Source organism: Mastomys coucha, unplaced genomic scaffold (genome assembly GCF_008632895.1).
Source record: "Mastomys coucha isolate ucsf_1 unplaced genomic scaffold, UCSF_Mcou_1 pScaffold14, whole genome shotgun sequence".
Lineage (NCBI taxonomy): Eukaryota > Metazoa > Chordata > Mammalia > Rodentia > Muridae > Mastomys > Mastomys coucha.
The window spans coordinates 46,006,725-46,027,825 of record NW_022196896.1 but is presented as its reverse complement, the minus strand read 5'-3'; the positions used below and the strand labels follow the sequence as shown (position 1 = coordinate 46,027,825).

At 40.1% G+C, this 21,101-nt stretch overlaps 1 protein-coding gene and 1 pseudogene across 1 annotated transcript in view; one reads left to right on the top strand and one right to left on the bottom strand.

Annotated features, from left to right (window-relative positions):
- Positions 1 to 21,101, top strand: part of Jph1 (junctophilin 1) — a 98,040-nt gene that overhangs the window by 16,715 nt on the left and 60,224 nt on the right. The window lies entirely within an intron of this gene.
- On the bottom strand, positions 2,589 to 4,202 carry LOC116088212 (annotated as a pseudogene).

Here is a 21,101-nt window from a genome sequence, read left to right as displayed (position 1 = left end):
TTTTTTTTTTTTTTTGGTTTGGTTTGGTTTTGGGTTTTTTGTTTTGTTTTGTTTTGTTTTGTTTTGTTTTTGAGACAGGGTCTACCATGTAATCCTGGCAGTCCTGGAACTCACTCTGTAAACCAGACTGGCCTTGATCTTACAGAGATTCATGTGCCTCTGCCTCCCAAGTTCTGGACTAAGATTGAGTGCCACTATGTCTGGCACTAAAAATGTCTGAAGTTAAGTGAACTTGATCATCATAATTTTGATAACAGGATTTCATGTGATGTTTGGAAGCAAATGCATTGGCTGTTCGCAGGCACTCTGGTTCTCTGGTACTCAAAAATATTCCCACCCCCCTCTTCCTAGATTTTCCCTGAGCCTTACAAAATTCTCAATACACACACACACACACACGCACACCTATAAAGTCTAGAGAGTTAAATTATGTTTGAAATATGTTAGAATTTTGAAGGGTAGTAGTATCTTCTTAGCCGTGTTTGGATTCAGTGATTTCAAAATCAGCTCTTTGATTTGTAAATTAATTTTAATACTGTTTCCAGATGAGGCAGTACAGGCAACACTGAATGTGTCCTCTATGCTCATGAAGCACTAACTCATGATTTTCCCTCTTTGTTGGCTGATACCATTCAGCCATATGAAGAGCCAATAGGTCTTGATCGGTTACCTGGTCCTGGAACTGTGGCATGACCTTGACATTTATCATCTCGTCTAATCCCCACCCCTTCCTGGCCCCCCAGCCTTCCCTGTCCCCCCCCCCCAGTAACTGTATCTGTAAGAAATGGAGAATTAGAAGATCGCAAAACAAGTATGTAATAGATCTAGGCTAAGGCCCAAGAAATGTTTTTCACATCCTCCAAGTTTTGAAAATTGGGCTGGGTGTTTTTTCTTGAAATCATGTCCCTCCTTAGTCATAAAGGCTGGCCTGGCCGGGAGCAATAGTATTGCAGTGCTAAACAGATCACACCTCAAAGAGATCATTCTAAGTCAAATATGAGTGACCAAAGCCCAGCAACATGGGTTCAGTTTGTCTCACATGGCATGTTCCATTGTGGTAGGAGCAGTTACTTGAACTAATAATTACAAAGGGATTTGTCACAAAGCATTTACCAAATGTACCATTGGAAACTACAAATAAGAGGGTGATAGCCAGCAAGTGCAGGCTGTCAGGAGGCTGATATAGCTGTCTCCTGAGAGGCTCTGACAGTACCCGACTAATACAGAAGTAGAGGCTCACAGCCATCCATTGGACTGAGCACAGGGTCCCCAATGAAGAGTGAGGCGGATGAGGCAGCAGAGATGCTGGAGGCAGAAGGAAGATCCATGCCAATACAGTGGAAGGAAAGTATGGCAGTGAGGGAATCCTGAGAGGGCTGCTGAGGGTGAATAAGACCAGGCTATGAACAATGAGGCGGATGAGGCAGCAGAGATGCTGGAGACAGAAGGAAGATCCATACCAGTACAGTGGAAGGAAAGTGGGCTTGTGTATAATCATACCAGCAATTGGATCATACAGTTTTTTGGGAGTGGTTTTGCCTCTGGAGACATTGTTTCTCCTCCCCTGAAGCCCATCACTGGGAGAACATGAGAATTTCTCTTCTTCCTCCACTGCACAGTGAACATTTCTCAAAATGAGGCATATAAAGAATTTTCACTCCTCAAACTTCTCAGGGTACCTTAAATCACACTGAAGTTTAGGAAATAGTGGTTGGTTTATGTTGAGGGATATGATCTAGAATGTTTGCAGACTGAAGGAAGTCTATGAAGTTATTTAAACAGGTCTACCAGCCTACAAGATGGATGGTCTGACTGAAATGGAGGAGAGATTCAAGTAGAGCTTTATCTGTGGAGGAGACAAGGTTTGTTTTGTTTTGTTTTGTTTTGTTTTGTTTTATAAGATAGTTATTTTGTGTTTATATTTTATTTTTTTAGAGTGCCACTGTTTTATATTTTTACATGCATGCCATTATATACATTGAATATTTATCTTAATCACAGGCCTCTTCTATCTTTCCTCTCACACAATATCCTATCATGTCATGTGTTTGTGTGTATGTGTGTGTGTGTGTGTGTGAGAGAGACAGACAGACAGACAGACAGACAGACAGACAGACAGACTGACAAGACAGACAAGACAGACACAGAAACAGAAAGATTTTTTGTTCTTTATCCTCCTTACCCTCTTTTGTTGACTTCAATTCCTTTGGAAGTCTTCCTTCCTTCTCACACCCAAGCCCCACCCTTTGTAACTCTTACGTTATGATATATGTGTGCATTTGTAGAGATTTTAATTAACACTCTAGTCAAGGGTAGGGATGGTGAAGAATCTTATCTTGTATCTTGACCACTTAACAAGACTAGTAGTAGTGAACTAGACATAGAAGCAACTCTAAGATGCTTAGCAAAAGGCTTCCAAGGCTTTTTTCAAATATATGAAACAAATCATCTTTCTGATTCTTTTTCTTATTAGTAACCTGAACCAGATTGCTAAATAAAACCCAAGTCTCTCTCCTGAAATGTAGATTCCTCCCCTTTGTCTGGTTTTGAACCAGACTTAACATTTCATAGAGAAATTACTCAGGAAATAGAGTATAGAGTAAAACAGCCTGACATTTCACTTTTCTAATTTCAGATTTATCCTCAGTCAAAAGTTGGTAGGATGAAAGGGAACAGGCCATATTAGGTAACTTTTTTTTAAAGAGATTACTGTGATTTTTATTCCATTTGAAATCCTGATAAAAATAAAAACAGTGAGAATGAAGCTTTATAAATACTGCAAACTTACTACATCATTGATATGGCTTGTGCACTGGTTGTATATAAAAAGAAAGAAAAAAGACATTAAACAAGGCAGTAACAACAATGTGCAGACCAGGCACACTACCCGGGCATAGTCCTTAGTAAAATGTTACCCTGCTTAGGTGGCTTTTGACATGGCTGCATGTATGTCTCATTGCTTGGAAGGACACCCTCTAAACAGCTTCATTCATTTAAAACAAATCCCTGTCACCTCATTGGCCAACAATGGCCAGAAACCCCCTCATGTCACTTACACCCATTGTGCTTAGAGTCTTTCCATATATCTGGGTGAACATCTGTTTTATCTGAACAAAGTCAATCTCAATTTGAGTGACCTAGGGAGGAGTCAACTGTGCCAGCATCTTTCAGAGAATAATAGAGGTCTGCAGAGAAAGTAGGGTGGTTGAGGACACACTACAAGGTGGCCTTCAAACCACTTTCAACATATCCAGAAAACTCTGCTCACACTGCTTAACAACTTGATTACACATCCTGGAATAAGCTTCCATGGTGGCTTTTAGTCGAGGGAAGTTTCTTGTGTGGAGAACCATATTAAAGATGGACTCATCCATCCTTAGTCTCCCCTCAGCAGCCTGATAGAGGCACCTTCCGAACTGTCTAGCAGTTTGTATTCAGAACCAAGGAGACATTCAAAATGTTCTGACGTTTCTGACCTAATGTCCTTCTCAAGGTATCTTCCAAATTCTAAGTGATAACATCTAATGATGTCTCAAATTTCTCAATTTGTTCTTGTACAGAAAATCTTTGAGTCCCTTGTTCCCTGAGTCCCTGCTCCCTGTAAACTCCAGACAGCATGATATGTAGAAGGCATGAACAAGGGTTGATTCTTCCATACTTTCACTCAACTCTGACTTGAGATCTTTAATTAAATCCTTACCATACATGGTCTTAAAAGCTGCCTTCATTTGTTGTCTGTGGTCATTGGAATGGTTGGACACAACATCCACAATTTCTCATCTGTCCTAATCCCCTTCATTGCTTTTCAGAGTTACTGTGTCTCTTATTACATCAAAGGAGAGGTTTGTTGAATTGTCCCTTCAGTGCCCTGAGGAATCGTAGCAAGCTGACTAGGAGAAGGTGTTTGTCCTCTAAGGTACTGAGAAGGTATCCGTACGATAAGGTACTCCAGGAAAGCCACCCGATACTGGATCCTAGGCTGATCCATGACCATAAAACTCTTCAAGTGGCTATACATGGTCTGAAAAGCCTGCTTCACCAAGTGGGACCTCAAAGTTTTGGCCTCTGGAATGTGATAGCATGTTCCCTGACTATAGGGCACCAGGATAGCCCCCAGGGGGTGGGTAACCTCCAAGTGTACAGTGGCCTCCAGCTCCTCAGTAGCCACCACATCATGCTGATAGGTAAGCACTTCCTCCCATTGGATGTGGATGACTTCTAACATCCAAGAGTATAAACAGAGAAAGAAGGGTAGCCTGTTAAAGTCTTGCGTGGTCCACATTATATTAGACAGGAGGGAAGAAAGGGAAGTGTGAGCCTGTCTCCCACCTCAAGCTAAGAAGCACAGATGAACTGAAAGCAGTTTATCAGTACTTGTTTATTAGTACTCTACCTCACTTTACAATAGTCTCAAGACAGTTTGCATTAAATGCCAAAATGATTGTTCTTAGAGGACTTAAAAGTGAGTAGATTGACTTGTTTATCAGGCTGTTCCAATGGCTCTGCTGTACTTGGCTACATGGCCCAGTAAGATTTCTTCATATTGCAATACAAACTTGACAGTAAAAGCATGATTTTTTTCTTGAAGTGCTAAGGATTAAATGTGGGGTCCAAGCATGCTAGAGAAGTACTCTAGCTCTGCACTATGTCTATAGCCAGTAAAAGTGTACTTCCTGCTTTTCAGTAGGGTAACTTTTTATTGCAATTACTGAAATCTGATTATCAAGTTAGGAGATAATTGTTGGTAGTGTTTAACTCCACAGGTGAAAACCAGAGTAAGAAAGCAAACTTGAAAGTTGGTTTAGTGGTTTGTTTTGGTTTTACTTTGTTGTTTTGGCATTGTTGATGCTGTATGGCTTTTGGCTTTAAAGTTCAGTTGGTAAGCTTTAAAGGTTACAAGTGTTTAAATTGCAGCTGCTGTGTTTATCACAGTTGTTGAGCCTTCATGGCATGTTGTAATCACATTTCAAGAGAAACACGATAAAACTCCAAAGAGAAAATACAGATGGGCACCCTCCCACACTAGGCCATGGTGAACATGAATGGGTGGATGCTGGCCCCAAAGAAATGATCAGTAAAGTGGTGTGAATCCTGGGAATTCTGGCACAATAAACATAACTTGGGCAAGGTGGAATTGGTTGAGCATGATGCCATAAAGAATTTGGTCAAGACAGAGCCTTATACAAGCCTTGTAATCTCAGCACTCAGGAGGCAGAAGGAGGATCATGAGTTCAAGGACAGCCTGTACTATGTTGTTGAGAGCCAGTCTCAGAAAGAAAAAGAAGTTGATCAGGGAGCAACATTTTCCAGCAAGCAGTAATGTACCTGAAGGCTCATAGCCTAAGGAGAAGGGACACACTCAAAAGCAATGGGCTCACTAGTATAGCTGTGGAATAGCTCTGGGTCATAGATTCTCAGGTCCTTGGGCTTTTGGTGTTCTGTTAATGCTTCAGAGTGGCTCTCACTGCCAATAGCAGCTGGAAACAAGGGTTTTTTTCTAGACACTCCTTTCTGCCCTCATTCTACTACCAGGAAATGTGATATAGTAAGTTCCCAAGTGTTTGGCAAATAGTGGTACTACTTCTAAAACTTATAAGAATCAATGTTGTTGGTATATAGAAAAGAATGTTTTGATTTGAAATAGAAATATAGGCTAGAAACATCCTCACCTGCACATAGTACATGCTATATTCTTCCAGCCGGGCAGTGGTGGTGCACGCCTTTAATCCCAGCACTTGGGAGGCAGAGGCAGGTGGATTTGTGAGTTCAAGGCCAGCCTGGTCTACAGAGTGAGTTCCAGAACAGCCAAGGCTACACAGAGAAACCCTGTCTCAAAGAACCAAAAAAAAAAAAAAAAAAAAAAAAAAAAAAAAAAAAAAATGTGCTTCCAGGGATCTGACAAGATGGCTCTTCAGTTTAAGGTGCTTGTTCCTAAAGCCTGATGGCCTGAGTTCAGTTCCCAGAGCCCACGTGGTAGAAGGAGAGAACCAACTCTCATAGTTGTTCTCTCATATGTGCCCTGTGCAAATAAATATTTAAAAAATAAAAAGAATACAACAAAGCCTTCTTGATTCTTGGTCCCCTTCGGCATGTATTTCACTTCGGCATGTGTCTCCCTTGGCCATGGGGCTGAGCACAGCCGAGTGATGATGAGGGGGGTTCGTTGCACCCAGAGTGGCACCATGAAGAAACCATCTCTGAGCTCTGAAGAAGCTAGTAACCTGAGCAAAGCAGTGTCTCCAGAGACTGAGTCTAGCTGCTTGCACACTGCATAGAAGGCAGCAGAAGTTGTTGTAGGACAGAGATGATGACATCCAGACATTAGTCAGTCTAGGGAAAGAACTAAGCCCTGAAACTCCAAAGGGGAAAAGTCAGTGCCAATCGTAAATAGGTTGAAGTACTAAGGGTGTAAGTACAGTGACCAGGAGCATGTGGCACTCTGGGTGGTTTCAGAATAGTAGGATACAACTGATACATCTTATAATGCATGGGCATTCATTGTGGAACATGATTGGAGATTTCTATAATAATGAATCTATGAGGCGTGAGCATCGGAGAGTTCCCTAAGGAAATGAAACATCAAAATTGAGGATTCAGTTTGACATAGTAAACATCTGTTTGAAAGTCTACAGAGATGTCTGCAGAAGCATGTGAGGCAGATATGATAAAACAGGAGATTATTGTGTACTGAGGCAAGGTCAAACACAGTTTGTGCTTGTGAATGTCACTTATTTATGTAATCCCACCGAAAATTTAATCCAATTGGCATTCCCTTTTTCTGTAAGGCATAATCAGTACAGTGACCCTCTAAGCTTAAATCTTCCTGCTGCCTAGTCTCTTAGCTAAAAAAAAAATAAAATGAACACTGACTTTGTGCAAAAGGCCTGTCTTCAGAGAGTAGGGACATGCCTACCTGTGGTAATTGTCTTATAGTTAAATGCAGAAGAAAATGTTGACTGGGTAATGCAAACCCCTAAACCCAGGGTTGGACCTCTGAAGAACATCCTGACTGACATGTGGTAACGGTCAGGGTAGTTCTGCACCAAGCACTTGGGTGCAGCTTGCAAACCCAGGGGAGCCAAGCATCTATCTGGGGTCCATATCACCATTTCTTCTCTTACCCGGTGAGGGCTTGCTTTCTTTGAAGACAGCCACCCTGACAGACAACTTCCCACAGCTCCCTGGTACTACCAGGTCCCTGCTTAAGCAGCCTCACCTCTCTGAGGAAGCAGGCAAGTTCTAGGAGAGGTCAGAGATCTTCAGGCATCCTAATTGTTGCTCACAGTACTATACTAATTGTAAGATATTCTCTAATCCAGCAACAGTCTTTTGGAAAGTTCACAAAACATAAACAAGTGAATCAGAATATTACTATTTTTATCAGACTGCCCAGATATAAGTTACTCCTGCAAGTCATGTCTTATACATTTGGTCTATATGAGAATTTTGAATATCTTGGCCAAAGATATAGAAGTTTATTTTTAATCTACTGAGTTTAGAAGGGGCTTCTTAGATGTATTGATTTGGCTTAATTATCCCACAGTGTGGATGAGTAAGAAAACACTTTACCTGTAAGTATACTCAGTTTTCATTTGGAAATTATAGTTGAATAAAGTTCTGGATGGAGGACTATTCTTGTGAGGACTAAGTGAAACTTTGTGCTTCATAGTTGCTATACCTGTAAGACATATTCTGAAGCGTAATAAAGACCTGTAGAAATTTTAAATATGCTATACAGAACTGGATTTTCTCTGGACATTTTCCAGTATTTTTTCTCTTTTCTCCCATCCATTGTTTTCATATAAAATTCCATTCATGTAAATTCTGGGTAGCTTTGAGAAGTCTGAGTTAATAAATATTGTGATAATGCACCATTAAGCCAGATAGAGATTCTGAAAGGTTCCTCCTAGTGAGGCACTAAAGTAAACCTGGATCCTTCTTAATTGGGCTGACTCTGGGCTGCCAACAGAATAACAAACATACTTCTACAGTAAGTAGGAAAGAAAGTGATAGTCATGCTTCTTCAGGGCCTACTCGGTGTTTATTAATATAATGCATACTATAGGCTAGGAGAGTCTTTGAGGGAGGGGGGTCCTACATGAAATCTAACACAAATAGCAGGGCATTTGGGACCCTTTACATACTTGGTTTGGGTTGATTTATATTCTTAGAGTGACTGTTCTTTAGGTGTTTAGAATATTTAGCATGAGGCTAAGACTTAAGGTTCTGACAGTTCATAGATCATTAGTTCAGCATTACAGATATTACAAACTGTACCCACTCCATTCACAGGCCTCAGGAATGGGTTCAAAGTTTTACCTGCAGGCAAACTACATGAGAATATCATGATCTTCCTTGGAGTACTGGTCTTGTTCCGAGTCAGGGGACAAGAATTCCAGAATGACTCCACCTTACTAGAGTGAGCTAAGGCCATAGTTTGTGGCCATGTAAGAATAGCCTGGGGAGGTTGAGAGAATTCTGTTATTAAGTATATGTGACTGTCCTTACAGTGAACAGCAGTTACTGATGTATTGAGAAAACAGTTATTGAGTGTGTGCAGGCTACATGTCATAAGAAAGCCTCTCTCCCAGAGACTTACATTCTAAGTCAAGAGATTGAGAAGAAAAGCTAACAGATTGTCTGTGATATGAGGGCTGAGTTGGAAAAAAAGGCAGTATATCACTCTATACATGATCCCCGGCCATCAAGAGGATCCTGGGGGACTTCCAAAGACAGTCTTGAGTAGGATCTTGAGGACAAGCTATTCCAAAGTGAAGAGTACAAGTTTCCCAAGCAAAGGAACCCATATTTGGTAGAGTCTGGAAGATAAAGAGATTTTTTTACCTGAAAACATCAAAGCACCGTTTGTTGTCACTCACTCTGTGTGGGGTTCCTGATTAGGAACACACACTCTACAGGCTGCAGTCTGGTGCTTGGCTCAAATCCTGGTGCACAGCTTACCCTTGGCATGCTTCACAGTGCTTCATCTGAAGACTGAGAGGAGAGTCATAGCCACTGAGTGGTGTATTGCAAAGGTCAGAAGAGTTAAGAAACTTAAACAGAAAATAGGCACTAAATGTTTGCACTCGGTTAAACTTTATAATAATTTCAGCCAACATTTCCCAAATGCCTCTTCATGTAAAGAAAGAATAGAGTAAGTGCCTTGGTAGGATCCCCAGAAAAAAAGACATAGTATCTGGTCTCTGGGAAATATGCAGTCAGGTGAAAGAAGTGGACATGTAAACACATGACAGCACATCATTAAACAGCTACATGGATGTCCAGCACATGTCAGAGCATTGCCAGAGATCCCTTCTGTGGAGAGGGGACATTCTTGGGAGAAGGGCGGTTAAGGTAGAATTTTTTCTTGGTATATTCATTTTTGCTTCTTCGTGTGGGAATCAGGGAAGGTCCATCCAGACCTGCTCTTGGCCATCTTTCAATCCCTGTGGCCAACTTGATCTTGGCTCCTCTCCATCCACCTGGATATGTTCACATGGCTCTTTTGGATATGAGACTGCAACAAGCACAGAGCAAGTGTGCTGTCTATTTGTCTACTAGCCAGAGACAGGAGTATAGATTGCAGGAGCCAATGGCAAAAGCTGGGGAACATGATCCTCAGAGTGGTCCTGAGGCCTTCGGCTTGGGGACTCATTCTTGGTATTCCCCTGCTACCTTAATCACGCTGTTTCTGCTTATTTGCTGTGGGTTTCAGTGGCTCCATCACCTTCCTGTCCAAGATGAGGAACAGAATCTCCAGCAGTTTCCAGTCCCTGTGTTACAAGGAGTACCGAGCACCTCCCCAGGCCACCTCCCCAGTGAGAATCCCCAAGATATTCCAACTGTGGGGTCTACACTACCCTGGCTCTTCCTGAAATGCCTCACACTCTAGCACTTTCCCATAGTCCCACCTCTGATAAAGACCCTGCCCCTTTTGTCACTCTGATCCTGGAGAAGAGATAGTCAACCCTAGGTTATTTATGGATGCTGAAATTAGGGAAGATGTTAACTTGTACTTTTTCACCAAAAGATTGAGAATGGTAAAAGGGTGATGGATCTTCAGTGTGACAACCTACATTCTATCCAGAGAGATTTAGGGGATTTTTAAAATTCTGTAATAATAGGTGAAGAATCAGGTGCTAGAACAACTTCAGATACTGGCACTGTCACCTTTGAGCAGAGTGACCTCAAGAATCTACTTCTCCAAACTAACTCTGTACCATGGGATTATAGTTGATAGTCTCCCAGAGCTAGAGGAAGGCTCACTAGATGGACATGTGTGAGCTACTTGGAGTTTGTAGAAGCTCTTAATCCAGTTGTGGACATGTAAAGATATTTTGGGTTAGGTTTGCTCCAATACTGGGCATGTCTTGGAATATGGTGATGCTTCTGAGGCTGTATACAAGGCTTCTATGGTGTTTCAGGTAAGATGTATATTTAGTTATGAAGCTAATGGGATTTTATGAGCACTCATAGGTCTCTCAAAAGGAAAACTGCTGATATTCCCACTCCAATCCTGTTTGGGGTAAATTATTTTCTCCTAGTCCACTGCATGCAAGTATGAACAAAAGTCCCAGCTTGCTGTGTACTTGGCCACACTTCTGTTTGGAAGTTCCTGAAGGCTGCTCCAGTGTATGTACAATGTGATTGTAGAGACAGATTTTTGTGATTCTGTTTTCTTTTTTAAAACTTGAGCCAGCCTGTTCTACCATTGCCAGCCATCTGCTATGGGTGTTTAAACAGCTTTGAAGGAAACACACCTGTGTCTTTGTCATTGCTCTTGCCTGGCTCAGCAGGACTCAATTGGGCTTTGCTGACTTACACGTCTGCATGTCTGTGTTCCTCCTTACACATCTGCATGCCTGTGTTCCTCCTTACACGTCTGCATGCCTGTGTTCCTCCTTACACGTCTGCATGCCTGTGTTTCTCCTTACACGTCTGCATGCCTGTGTTCCTCCTTACACGTCTGCATGCCTGTGTTCCTCCTTACACGTCTGCATGTCTGTGTTCCTCCCTACACATCTGCATGTCTATGTTCTTCCTTACACATCTGCATGTCTGTGTTCCTCCTTACACGTCTGCATGTCTGTGTACCTCCTCACATTATTGTTAGTCAACCTGCTCAGAAAAAATAAGAAAACTTTAGATTGTGAAGAAATTCTCCTTACACTACTATTTTTTTTAAAAAACAAACACAAGGTGTCTGTCTTAACATTATTAAAACATCTTTTTTTCCAAATCTATGAGCTTAGGCTTTGTAACCAATAATCAAAATTAGTTCATTATAATTGGAGAAGCTTGCAATGCACAAGATGACAGCAGAAATTTTCACTCAATAATCAAGAGGTACAGGCCAGTGGTGTATGACCCCTTTATTGTATGTTACACCAGTTCACAGAAGCCCAAGACCCCATCCTGTTACTCACACTCAATGCTTCCATGAGTCAACACTGCAGAATTTTCATGGACTTCATGTGAGCGTCAATCATGCCAATGTAAAATGGTGTGTATTTCTGTGTTACAAGGGGAGGAGTAAGGGGCAGGATAGAATCCTGTGGCTTTCAGAATGCTTTAAGCGCCAGAGTTTAAATGAACAAAGGAATGTGTCCTTGGGGCCAGTGGCGATGGAGGAGACCATGGGAAAGGTCTCCTGGGGAAAGAATGTAAGTGTCAGAGCTTGAGCCAGAAGAATATTTAGAGGCACACATGGAGAAGAACTTATTCTGAGTAGAAAAGACACACAGCAGATGTTGGATATAAGACAGAGGGATCCCAGGGACTACCTTGACACATTCCCATGTCCAAGGTACCACAGGAACCTGTAATGACCATGCTTTCAGCTAAACACCATAGTTGCTGCTGGAACTACATGTAGATTAAGCCACCTAATGTTGTTTCTGTTTTAATCTTGGAAAAATAAAATCAAGCCAAATGGTTTGTTCCATTTTCTCAGACAGAAAGGTTTGGTAGAAAGAAATTCTCCTTTTCTTTTGGGGCAGGTCCAAACCATGACTGTAAACACATGTTGTTGGAACCTGTAAGTTTCCACTCTACATATGCTATAGGTGATTCAATGTTTGCCCAAAGTTCATGTATACCCATGTGAGAGTAAACTCTTACATGAAGCTTTTTGTTCCATCCACAAAAGTTTAAGTAACGTTTAAACATTCTATCTCTACACCAGTGAGACATTAATTTACATTTTTCCCTGAAATATATGAACAGAACATCATTCCCATAACCTAAGACTATTGTTCAGATTATTTAAGTTGAGCTGTGGCAATGTCTCAGTGGACAAATAGGCTTACCATATAATCATGTAGGATCCGAGATCAGATCCCCAGCACCCCTGTGACCCCAGTGTTGGTAGGAAGGGACTGAGACCTGAGACAGACAGATCCCTGGGGCTTCCTGACTGGCCAATCTAGATGAAACAGTAAACATCGAGTTCAGTAAGAGACTCTGTCTTATATAATAGAGAGGGAGAGTGATGGAAGTAGAGACCTAAAGTTGACCTCTGGTCTCCATGAACCAGGATGCACATGCTTGGGCATATAGCACATTTGAGAGCACACACAAATACTAAAATTATGTCAGGTTCTGGTTTCCTAACCCTTACTTACTTGGTAGTCTCCAGTGATGGTCCACAGGTTCACCTATCCTGAGACGTTATCCGAATGAGAAACCTCCCTTTGGCTTCACCTTATACAAAGTGTCCTTGGCTGCTCATATGTTCCTCTTACTGCTCCTTGGCTCCTCCCAGTATGCCTCTCTTGCCCACGTTTTCCTTATTTTGCCTGCTTTCCATCCACTATTCTCTAAATGGCAAGTTCTACTGTGACTATTTTTAATCCCAAAGTCATTGATTGACTGGACCCATTTAATAGAGATGTAGAGTGACAACTTCCACATGTTGTTCAAGTGCTGGTGCACCTGAAATTCTGCAGGAGGCAGCGAGGGGATCAGAGACCCAAGGAGGGTAGTCAGTGCCAGAGTGCATCAGGGCAACCTGCTCTACCTGCCTCATCTTCCTTCTTCCTTAATAGTATTTGAACTGGACTTTTGATCTTGTGATATTCAACATTATTCTCTAGGTAAATCCTGCCAGTTCTTTTAATACTTAGACTTCCCCCAACAGCATGGCCAGTGGGACAACATGGCCAGTGGGAGAATTTCTCTAGGTTTAGTTTTCATATGTATAAAGTAAAAACAATGGTTTTAAATTGTTTTTAAAAAAGTTTCTGACTTAAAAGAATCCTATCAGCTCACCTAACTACATACTTTTATTGCAAGCTGTACTGAAGTGTTGCATTTCTTGTATTTTTACAAAGTTGGGGGTTAACGTGCAACTCTCAGGTGGGGTTAATTTCTAGGAGAAAATGTACCTCGTTTTTGACTTGTGAGTGATGGTTTAAATTCTAGAATTTTTTATTGTGGTGGTTGTTTGTTTTCTTAGTTATATATGTATATATGTATGTGTATATGTATGTATATATGTACACACATATATGTATATGTATACATATATAAATATGTAAATGTACATATATATCTATGTGTGTGTATATGTACCACAGCATATAATAAACTGTCAATGTAAGAAAAATTGTAACAAGTGAAATCTGAAAGGCAGGCTGTTTATCCCTACTTCAAAAAAGATGGAGAAAATCAAGGGGCACACATGTGTCTGATGGGCCACAGTGAAGTTACAACCAGAGCTGAAGTGGTCACAGAGAGGTTAGGGACAGGACACTGAAGAAATGAAGAAATGGACTGTGCGTTAAAGAGAGAGAGGGAGGCTCTGGGAATACACAGGCTTAAAGGAAACAGAAACTGGAGTTTGGTTGATCTGGAAGGGCTGGCCAGAACTATCTCCAGCTGCCTAAGTACAGTATTGCCTTCAGGTGCCTGCTAGCTAGAGAAACTATAAGTAGGTTGGGCTTTTGCCATATGAGTGGAAAGGGTGGTACTTTTAAATTTTCTTTATGTTCTAAAGATGAGTAATGTTCATGATTAACAATCTTAAAGTTATCAGATGGCATAGAGCAAGTATACAGATGTCCTCCCTGTTCCTGACTCTGGCTAATTGTGTGTTCTTCCCAAAGACAGCAGATGTTGGTAATCTTGTACATTTTTACTGAATTTGTGCCTACATATGTATTTATCCCCTTTTATACAAATACTAGCATACTGCACATCCACAGTAGAACACCTAGAACTTTCTAGGGAGCCTATCATCTTAGGCTAGGACAGAAGTTTGGGAATCCCTTGACCTATCTGGACTCCATAGTGAGACTATGTAAAAGACAGATACAGTACCGTGTATACTTGTATGAACATTTTAAATAAATTCACAATGAAGAAGGTCAGTTTAAAAGAGCTGGAAGATAGCCCAGTGGTGTGCTTGCTTACCTGACAGTTGAAAGGTCCTAGGTTAAATTCTCACTGCTGGGACAAAAGAAACAAAAAGGCCTTCAGCTTTAAAAAAAAAAAAAAAAAAAAAAAAAATCTTCTAAGTAAAGGTAGGTTTTACATTGCACACTATCTGGCTTTTTGAAAAGCAATATAAAAAATATAGCATGGACTCCTGCTGTTCCGTGATGTTTCAGGGGCTAAGTACTGCCAAGAAATCAAAGACATTAATTCTCCGTGGAAATTTATTTACATGCACATTAAGTAGACTAAAAAGTAACCATGAACACCTTCGTGCCAGTTGCATTCAGGTGTTCCTGTGAAATTTTGGCATGAAATGTATTTGACTATTTGTTTTTTTAAAGCTTTTGTATTTCAGAACAATAGATGGTAGCCCAGGCTGAAACATGGTAGGCCAGGCTGAAACACTTCCTGTACTCTGCTTTTGTTGCTGTTTAGCAATATATATTCCCATTCATCTAACATTAATAGATGAATGGTTTCACAGGTCTATAAACTATTAAAATGGACTCACTGGGGCCTGGGGGTAGAGGTAGCTAGGCTATACATTCCATGGACAGCATGTACAAGACCTGGGTCCCATCCCCAGAACTGGAACCAAAAAGAAAGTATTCACTATGTAACTTGTTCGGTGATGGAGATGGGGAAGAGCCTTACGAACTAGACCATAATTGGTCTTACTGCTCATCATGGGGATACCACTGCCAAGCAGCCAATCCAGGTTGCTGTTGTCCTGTCATTATCATTCTTTGTGGGAAAGTTGCACTCAGAACCAACACACTGCTTGGTAAAGACGCTTTTTCTAATTGGTGTGTCAACAGATGGCTGAAAGGAGAACTTGTAATAGGATGTGCAATTGTCACTGTACTCTGGTGTTGGGTACAGAAGTCTGACTAAATAAGGTAATGTGCCAGTGAGCCTTATCAGCATTTGACCGGAATCTGGGTGAGCAGCTGAAGCATTGGTCTGTCCACTGTCTTTGTTCTCTGTTCATGTCTTAACAGATGTGTGTTTGTCATATCAAAACTTGCTGGTCCCAGCACTGAGAGTTGTTGCATCTGTATTTTATATAAAGTTGAATAAGAACGACAGATCTAAGTCTCAGGGAAAGAGTTCAGTTTAGTGTTCCAAAAATGTGTTATGCATGTAAGCATGCTTATTTTTAGTGCTGGGTCAGATTTGTTTAGGAGTTCATTCACCAGCCCTGGCTCTTGAAGCCCTCCCCCTAAACCTCCCTTTCCCTTAGCACCCACTGTGCTCCCCTGATGGCTTGAGGTTAAGGGATGGGACAACTCTAAAGGTTCAAAGGAAGAAAATTCACAATCACTGCCACCCATTGGAATCACTGAATACGGAACCAAGGGACAAAGTGGACAAAAACACAAATGTTAAATCCCAGCCAGTCATTAGCTCACTGCTCTTCATTCTCTTCACCTCTCTGCTGCCTGTCTGTTTATAAAAAGAAAGTAGAGCAGTTTGTGTAGGGTAAAATCCAAGGCCTCAGTTCTGCTGTCATTTTCATGGCAGTATCATTGGATACTACAACCTGAGCTTCCAGCCAGGCTCGGGAAGAAGAAAGGCTGTATGTTCACTGGAATGCTGGTAAAGAAATTTCTGAAAGTAGAACTAATAGTAAAAATGGATTTGTGGGCCAAAGTTCCAAGGCAGCCTTGGAACTTATGTCCATCCCTAGTTATCTGCACACATAGGTGTTTGCCCTCTCCGTCTTCTCTCACTTTCTCTCTTCTTTTAGTTTTTGTTGTTGTTGTTTGGTTTTGATTTTGTTTTGAGGCATGTTTCTCTGTGTAGTCCTGGCTATCAGGGAACTCATTCTGTAGACCAAGTTGGCCTCGAATTCATAGAGAGCAGTTTGCCTCTGCCTCCCGAGTGCTGGAATTAAAGGCATGTGCCACCATTTTCACTTTCACTTTTTTTTTTTTTTTTTTTTTTTTTTTTGGTATTTTTGAAACAGGGTTTCTCTGTGTATCCCTGGCTGTCCTGGAACTCACTCTGTAGACCAGGCTGGCCTCAAACTCAGAATTCCACCTGCCTCTGCCTCCCAAGTGCTGGGATTAAAGGTGTGTACCACCACTGCCCAGCCACTTTCACTTTTCTTAACCTTCCCTATGGAAGGGTAAAGTTTCATGGTCCTCGGCTTCCGACCTCTGTATGCAGCCATCAATTTGGAGCTGTTCTTTCCTCTCTAGAAGTGCCCCACATAGTAAAGTATGTCTGTTATGGTTCCTTTGTATGCATATGCTGAAGATAATAGTGGTATTCTCTACATTGTTTAATTTACATAAGTATACATCATGCTATCCAGCTCATGTTGATTGTAATTTTAAAAAATATGTTATTAACTTTTTCTATGTTCATGTATATATACATACACACACATATGTTCTCTATAATATTTTCAGATTTATTCACCTTACCATATGTACTCCTGGTCCATTGATCTTGACTGTCACATACTAAAAACCAACACACACCATGTTCACTTAAGTTTTCTTTCAGTGACCCATAAGTTCCCCATATTCCTCTAGCCCAAACAGTACCATAGTGATCATTGCATCTACCTTTTAAAAATGAGGATGCTGTTCACTAAAACACCTTCTATAAAATGTTTACATCAAATATGTACATTTCAAATTTCTTAATTGAAAATGTTTTCCCATAATGGACTCCTAGCATTCACAGGTATTCTTAAGGTCTCCGTCCCCAGGGTACAAAGAAATATTTAAACATTCTGAGAGTATAAAATGTATTCTGTGGTTAGGATGATGGCTCCTGGGTGTCCTGGTTTAGAATAAAATATTCACACATCTTCCCTACCCGTATTTTGGGAAAACTTGGTGGAAGATTCTAGACTGGTAGACAGACGAGTAATGATTCCTACCCTGTGATTTAATGTAGAGGGACATGGAGGAATGTATGCTTTGAAATAAAAGTTGTGACTCCACCTCGAGCACATTATCTAAACCTCTCTTGACCTTGATGTCTTCACCAATAACATTAATGTATTTATGAGAGCCCTCATTATAGAAATGAAAGGATTGGATGATTTTTTGAGATGATCTTGAGTAGTGTCTGTCAGGTCGTAAGGTTTCAAAGGCAGCTGAGTCCCCTAGCCTCAGTTTGAGTGGACACTTCCAAGCCTAGGGGTGAGCTGTTATGCTGTTCTGGTGTTGCCTCTCTGTATTCTTGACCAACTAACCTTTCCAGTGTTAGCAGGGGATGAAAGGAGGAGGCTGGCAGCAGTGACAGTGCTTCCATGAGAAAGGAAAGGTGTGGGAGGGGGAAATCCAAGATTATCTTATGACCTAAGAGCTCAGAGTATGTACATGAGGAAATGAGTATGGAATGAGCTGGGACAGAGCCGGGACAGCTCCCACCACCACACAGAGCAGATCTAAACAATCTGAACATGATGCTTTGATCCCTGGGCTTAGGCCTTGATTTCCAGCAGTGACAAAACAGAACAGTCTTAGCAAGCTTCAGTTAGAAAGTTGTTGGTGGATATTTCTAGAGAAGTATGGGCTTAACTTTAGTATGTTGGGTGCTGAGGGTGGGTCTGTTTGGATGAAAAAAATCTGGTAAACAAGTCAGCCCACTAAGTATTTTTGGCTAACTTAGACAAATTGGCTGACTAGTGGATCAGTGAGCTTTTTTTTTTTTTCCTCTTACTATATTAAAGCAAGCCTTACGTGCCCAAATAGCCACGAGAGACATTCTCATCCACGGAGGGTCTGGCAAGCGAATTTTAAAATGCTAGTCAATATCCACATATGACTCTTAGAATTGATAGAAATCCTTTTTGAGTTATCAGCATAGTGAAAGCTCATTTCATTGGAATTATAAGACCTAAATTAAAAAGCTTAAAATGTTTAAGACAAATACTAAAGTTGCTATAAGCAAATGAGATTGTCACCATAGCATTCTACTTCTTTGTAGCTGAGAGGATAAGGGAAGAAAAGGGTGGGCTTTGTATTACGCCTGTGAGTCCAGTCCTGGTTCTTGTGTACGCCACCACCCATTGGAACATGTCCCCACACACAGGAAATGGAATAATGGCTAAATTGGATCATTGCAAGAGTGCACCACAATAATTTTGTTCATGAAGTGTTTAGCAGAGATTTTGCAGTATTTATGCTTAAGAAATATAGCATAGAATTCTTTTTCTGTTTTTTATTGATTTAAGTTTTATTGCATTATGATGAGAAAAGATACATAATTTCAATTTATCTGAATTTGTTAACATTTAAGAACATATTTTAAGTAAATAGAATTACATTTCATTCTTCATTCCCTTTTGTACCCCAACTCCTCCCAGAGACCCCCTTCAATACCTGCAATACCTTTCATTTTTTTATTTTATCATATTCTTTAATATTTATAAAATGTTGTAACAATAAAAATGAGTATTATAAAAATTGTTTGATGTAAAATATCAATTGAAAAGACTTACGTAGATGCTTGTCTACAGCAATGCTGAAAATACATGTTTTTCTCAATATAAATTTTTAATAACTCCAAACATATTAACTATATGATATTTTAAAATAATATATCACTATTAGGTTTTTTTAATGAATATGAATAAAGTCTTTTTGTTTGTTTGTTTGTTTTGTTTTGTCTTTAGTAGAGCTTAAAATCTTGGCTCTTACTATGATACAAACCCAAAATAAGAACAATTTTTAGACATTGGAGTTCATTGTAATAAATAAGGCTGTACTTCAATGTCCCTCACATCACCAAAGGATTTTACCTCCATACTAGCTAAGCTGAGAGTTGACAGTTCTGCTGTGCCTAAGAATGAATTGTAGGCATGATTTTTGGATAAAGATTTCCTGCTGTGGTCGAAGCTATTTGACTTGACTGGTTGTCATCATTCTCAGCCCACAGAGAACAGGCTACATTCATTTAAGAAATGGTGTGTGTATTAAGATGGTTTATCCATGAAGTCATTCATCAACTGTTTCAATGAACAATGGTTCTGCTTAAAGAGTGGCACAGACTTTAGGTGAGGATAAGAGTCTGGTTCATTGGCTGGATGATTTTGAAAAGAATTCATCTCAGAAAAAGAGTAACTTATAAGTTCCTCTTCTTAAAAATTGATATAATAGTTATAAATGTCAAGCAAAGCACTTAGTCTCACTCTTTGTTGTTCTCTTACAAGCCACTTCCCAAATCAATTATATACATTTCTTTGGGCTGTATAAATAATTTTGAAACATGTAAGCTGTTCTAAAAACCATAATATAGTATAAAAACATCAACTAAACAATCCTATGAATAGAGAGGCTGAGATAGAAGAAGCATGATTTCAAGACCATTATGTGGTATACAGCAGGACACTGTTATACAAACAAGCATACAGTATATATGGATTGTACAATATTGGACCTATTTCTCCAGTTACCAAATTAGAGAGACCACTGGATGTCAGCCAACACGTTTCTAATTCCTCATATTTTTAATTTCAATCAATTAGGATATTTGGTAATATTAATTTTCATATTAAGAGATATTAAGAAAAGTAATTGTTACTTCCTGATATTGTTGTTGTTAGAGATGGAATTAGGTTCGTGTGGGTTTGTTGAAAGATTGCTTTCTTGCATCTTCTAGGGTGTAGTTTTGCTCCTTATGTTGATGTTTTCCATCTATTATCCTTTGTAGGGCTGAATTTGTGGAAAGTTATTGTGTAAATTTGGTTTTGTCATGGAATATCTTGTTTTCTCCATCTATGGTAATTAAGAGTTTTCCTGGGAATAGTAGCCTGGGCTGGCATTTGTGTTCTTGTAGGGTCTGTATGACATCTGCCCAGGATCTTCTAGCTTTCACAGTCTCTGGTGAGAAATCTGCTGTAATTCTGATAGGCCTGACTTTATATCTTACTTGACCTTTTTCCCTTACTGCTCTTAAAATTCTTTCTTTCTTTAGTGCATTTGGTGTTTTGATTATTATGTGAAGGGTAGAATTTCTTTTCTGGTCAAAAACTTCATGTATGTTCATGGGCATCTGTTTCTGTAGGTTAGGGAAGTTTTCTTTTACAATTCTGTTGAAGATATTTACTGGCCATTTAAGTTGGGAATGTTCACTCTCTTCTATACCTGTTATCCTTAGGTTAGGTCCTCTCATTGCATCCTGGATTTCCTGGGTGATTTAGGTTAGGATCTTTTTGCATTTTGCATTTTCTTTGACTGTTGTGTCAATGTTTTCTAAGGTGTCTTCTGCACCTGAGATTCTCTCTTCTATCTCTTGTATTCTGTTGGTGATGCTTTGTATCTATGACTCCTGATCTCTTTCCTAGGTTTTCTAACTCCAGGGTTGTCTCCTTTTGTGATTTCTTTATTGATTCTATTTCCATTTCTAGATCCTGGATGGTTTTTTTCCTTTCCTTTGCCTATTTGATTGTGTTTTCCTATAATTTTTTAAGGGATTTTTGTGTTTCTTCTTTAAGTGTTTCTAGCTGTTTACCTGTGTTCTCTTATATTTTTTGTATTTATGTCCTTCTTAAAGTCTATCATCATGAGAAGTGATTTTAGATCTGAATCTTGCTTTTCCAGTGTAATGGTGTGTCCAGAACTTGCTATGGTGGGAGAATTGGGTTCTGATGATACCAAGTAACCTTGGTTTCTGGTACTTATGCCTTTATGCTTGCCTAC